The sequence below is a fragment of the Molossus molossus genome, unplaced genomic scaffold, assembly GCF_014108415.1.
Source record: "Molossus molossus isolate mMolMol1 unplaced genomic scaffold, mMolMol1.p scaffold_m16_p_5, whole genome shotgun sequence".
Classification (NCBI taxonomy): Eukaryota; Metazoa; Chordata; class Mammalia; order Chiroptera; family Molossidae; genus Molossus; species Molossus molossus.
In genome coordinates this window covers 84619330-84624482 of record NW_023425388.1, presented here as the reverse complement: position 1 = coordinate 84624482, position 5153 = coordinate 84619330, and the positions used below count along the sequence as shown (strand labels likewise).

The 5153-nt window shown below is 37.9% G+C and overlaps 1 non-coding gene across 1 annotated transcript; it reads right to left on the bottom strand.

Moving 5' to 3' along the window:
- Nucleotides 1–567: 567 nt before the first annotated feature.
- Nucleotides 568–670, bottom strand: LOC118617967. Its single transcript, XR_004956919.1, has one exon. It is a non-coding gene; the product is annotated as a U6 spliceosomal RNA (small nuclear RNA).
- Nucleotides 671–5153: the final 4483 nt, after the last annotated feature.

Genomic DNA, 5153 nt, shown 5'->3' with positions numbered 1-5153 from the left:
CTGTCCACAAAAGTGTTTCTTCCACTTGTTTTCGGTGTCATAGACTGAAATACTTATTGAAAAACTTACTAGCAATAAGCCTTTGAATGTTTAAATAATAGCCACCTTTTAAGGAAAAATCTTTTTTTAAAATTATTTATTTTAATTTTTTTCCAACTATAGTTTACATTCAATATTATTTTGTATTAGTTTCAAGTGTACAGCATAGTGGTTAGACAAGCAAATGCTTTACAAAATGGTCCCCCCAATACTTTAAGTACCCACCTGGTACTGTACATAGTTAGTACAATATTGTTGACTATATTCCCTATTCTGTACTTTATCTCTGTGACTATTTTATGACTACCAATTTGTATTCCTTAATCCCTTTACCTTTCCCATTCAGCCCCCATAACCCCCACCCTCTGGCAACTATCAGTCTGATCTGTATTTATGAATCTGTTTCTGTCTCCTATTAGTTTTGTTTGCTCTTTAGATTCCATATATAAGGGAAATCATATGGTATTTGTCTTTCTCTGTCTGACCTATTTCACTGAGCACAGTACCCTCTAGGTCCATCTGTGCTGCAGAAATACGGAAACACTTCCTAGATTTGTGGCATCCTTGTGTGGGGCCATGCGAATCTTCTCTGTGGCGTTCCAATTTTGGTATACACAGTGCCGAAGCTAGCACATTAAGTAAAATTCTTAATTAAATCAAGTCCATACTGATATGTCATAGATTCAAAAAGACTCCACTGACTTATTCCATTGGGTGTTACTACTGAATTGGAATAATATTTAAAGTAAGCATATCAATGAAGCTAGGTTAAGTTATGCTTGGTAACAAACATTTCTGGAATTTTGGAACTTTAAAACATTTGCTTGCATTACATGCCCATGTAGGTTGGTTTCTGTAGGGTAGGGCTGGAAAGATCTGTTCATTGTCTCACTCCAGGAAACAGAAGGGAGGCTGTACGTCTATGCAGCCAGATTGTCAAGACAAAGAAAGAGGAGGTGGGGCGGTGGCACAGAGGAACAAGGCAGGTCACACTGATTTTTATAACTTTCTCTTGGACGTGACACACATCACATCCGTTCACATTTCATTGGCCAAAGTATTTCAATGTCCACATCTAACTTCAAGCGCATGGAAGTCCATCCCTAAAAATTTCTCAGAAGGAGAATTAAAAATATTTGGTGAACAACATTAATGACCGCCACATTGACTTTTTATTCATGCTAATCTACCTAAACCCTATATGCTGACATGTACTTTAATTAGGAGTTCATCTGTCAAGCCCTTGTGTCTCATAGAGAAATCTAGACTTTGACCTATACTCCTGGAAAGTTTGCCCTTTCATAGGCCTGAAAATAAGCTTAGATGTAGCATCAAAGTTTAGCTTCTTGCTTTTTTTTTTTTTTTTAATTGAACAATATATCTGTAATCTTTCCTTGTCTGGACATAAAGTCTAGCTACTTTTTAAAATAACTACTTTGGTCCTGGCCTGTTTGGCTCAGTGGTTATAGCGTTGGCCCGTAGACCAGAGAGTCCCGGGTTCGGTTCCCGCTAAGGGCATATACCTCGGTTGCAGTTTGTCCCCAGCCCTGGTTGGGGTCATGTGGGTGCCAATCAGTGGATGTGTCTCTCTCACATTGATGTTTCTCTCTCTTCTTTCCTCTCTCTCTAAAATCAATATAGGAAAAAAATAAATAAAAATAAAAATAACTACTTTGGCCTGGCTGGTGTGGCTCTGTGGTTGAACATCGACCCATGCACCAAGAGGTCGCCGGTTTGATTTCGGTCAGGGCATACGCTCAGCTTGTGAACCGGATCCTCTGTAGGGGGCATGCAGGAGGTGACCAATCGATGTTGCTCATCGATGTTTCTATCTCTTTCTTTCTATCTAAAATCAATAAAGAAAAAAAAATTAAATAAATAAGAAAACTAAAAATATCTACTTTGGTCCTGATCGGTTTTGCTCAGTGGTTAGAGTGTCAGCCTGTGGGCCAATGAGTCGCGGGTTCGATTCCAGTCAAGGGCACATGCCTCAGTGGCGGTTTGTCCCCGACCATGGTGAGGATCATGCAGGAGGCAACCAGTCAATGTGTCTTTCTCTCTCTCCCTCCCTCCACTCTAGCTGAAGAAAAATGGAAAAATGTCCTCAGGTGAGGATTAAAAAAATAATAATAAAATAAAAATAACTACTTTGTAGCATCAAAATTAATCATCTGCTCAGATGATTAGCCAGCATTCAGACTATCTCTCTTTGGGACATATAAGAAGGGGCCAGGGAAGGGCGCGTACTTCGGTTGCAGTTTGTCCCCGGCCCTGGTTGGTCGTGCGGGTGGCAGCCACTCGATGTGTCCCTTCACGTTGATGTTTCTCTCTCTCTCTCTCCCTTCCTCTCTCTCCCTCCCACTCTATCTGTACAAAAAATGGAAAAATATCCTCGGGTGAGGAAAAAAAAAAAAGAAGGGGCCAGGGAATAATCAAGTAGAAGAAGACAACTCTGCTATAGTAAAAAGGAAAAAGATAGGATTTGAAGTCAGAAGACCAGTTTTAAGCTCTAACTGGCTCTGCTGGCTAACTAATCATGTATCCATTGTTTACTCTCTGAGAGCCTTAGTTTCTTCATCTGGAAAATAAATAATCAAATGGATATTATGTGTAAAGTAATCTCTGAGTCAAATGTACTATGTAACTACTATAGAATGGAAGTATACACTATTCTGAGCCCTGGGCATGTCTGAGCTATGTCCAGACTTTAATGAATCCCGGATTCTATTTTAGGAAATAGAATTGGCATTTGGCATGTCACCAACCCATATCATTTTTATATGTCAGCAGCTCTAATTTTAAATCTATAAAACATAGCAGTAATAAAGATATTACAGAATTATTTTACACCATGACACCTAAAGCCCCTATCAGTTACCAGTTACTGAACAGGGAAACCAGGTGAGTAATAAGTAAAATAACAGAACAGAAAACAAATTCTGAACAGGAAATGAACAGAATAGAAAATGAAGCATCCCTGGAGGAAGGCAAAGAAAAATATAGTGGGACCAAAATGTAAGTTGCTAGATCTTTACATCTGATTTTATTACATTTTAAACCTATACATTATGTGCAAGCTCCCTTTTTAAATTATATCCCTCCCTCACACTCTATCTGAAGATAAATGGAAAAGTACCCTTGGGAGAGGATTTAAAAATAGATATTACCTAACTATGTTTAGGGAGGTCAGGGAAGGAGCCACAGAGAAGGTGAAATTTGAATTGGGTTCACTGTCTAAAAAGAAAGGTGGGAAAAGAAATTCTAGGTAGAAGAAACAACATTATGCATCTTGAATGTCAGTTAATTTAAAATTTCTGAAAGGCAAAGTAGATGAGTGGATAAAAAAGCTGTGGTACATATACACCATGGAGTACTAAGCAGCTATAAGAAAGAAAGATCTCTTATCCTTTGAGATGACATGGAGGGACCTGGAAAGTATTATCCTAAGTGAAACAAGCCAAACAGAGAAAGACAAGTATCATATGATCTTACTTATTTCTAGAATATAATGAACTAAACAAACCGATGAACAAAATAGACACAGAGTCATAGAAGTAGGGTATAGACTGACAATCCTCAGAAGAGGGATGGGGGGGAGAGATAAACCACAGAACTTATATGCATGTATGTGTAACAGATGGACATAGACAACAAAGCTGGGGCTAGGGCAGGAGTGGGAGGTGGGGAGGAGGGTGTCAATGGGGGGAAAAGGAGAAACATCTGTAACAAAAATAAATAAATAAATAAATAAATAAATAAATAAATAAATAAATAAATAAAATTTCTGAAAGGCAGGGTTTTTGTGGAGAGGTAAGATTATCAAGATAGGCAAGGATCCTGGCCATGATGGCCTTTGTAGACCATGGCCAAGGAGTTTGTGGTGTATCCTAAGTGGACTTTAAATATGTTGATTTGGAGAAAAAAAAAAGCTAACATTTTTCTTTCTTTTTTAATCCTCACCCGTAGACATGTTTTTTTTTTGTTTGTTTGTTTTTGTTTTGCATATATCTTGAGATAGAGTGGGAGGGAAAGAAGGAGGAAGAGAGAGAGAGAAACATCGATGTGAGAGAGACACATGGAGTGGTTACCACCCACACAACCCCAACTGGGGCCGGGGATAAACTGCAACCGAAGTACGTGCCCTTAGTGGAAACCAAACCCGGGCCTCTCTGGTCCGTGGGCCGAAGCTCTAACCACTGAGCAAATCCGGCCAAGGCCTAACATTTTTATTTATGGAACATCTACATTATAACATTACAAGTATGAAAAATACTATTTATTCTCAAGTTTATGAATTTGTGAATTACTATATTAATCTATGTATTGGTATCTAAAATGAACTCCTTACTTTGGCTCATCTATGTGATCAAGATTACCTTCATAATGTAGCAAATCTTCTGTCCTGATCTGCAAGTCATTTCATAAAAGCACCAGTCCCTATTAGGGAACCTAGTCCACATACCCAGTATTTTAACTCCCAAGCATTTGAGTGTGATTCATTTCTTGGAGTTGTGCTTGACTTTCGTGTAATCATTACAAACACACAGACACAGGGAATGTCCTTGAGCTTTTTCCATTGTGTAACCCAGTGCTGAAAGCTTTCAAAATGAATGGAACTGGCATGCAATTTCTTTCACTTTCCTATGCCATCTCAGCTTTGCCAACAAACCTAAGTGCTGAATAAGCTAAATTTTGATAGTCAAAGAGCCAAAGGTTCTATGGTCTTAACTTTTCAGTGTGAGTTCAATTTGTTGCATGTTATGATAATAAATACCTTTGGACAAAAAGCAAGCAGAAACTAATGACCATGATTCAGAGTGCATTAACAAACTGGAAACATTTTGGTCATTGTTTCTGGATGCTTTAACAAAGGACTCAATAATGCATGTTCTCTTTTCTATAACTGTAACATTTATTCAGGCTTTATAGACTAGAATATGCTTATAGTATATTTATATTTATTATAAACTATAGCAATGGGGTATTTTGTTTGGATATGCAACCCAATCTAAATCAGGATTAATTAGCTATATGACTAAAACTACGACTTCTTTTTTTTCATTAAATGTAATGCCTTTTAAGTAAGATTCTGAAGTCTCTGATACATTGTATTA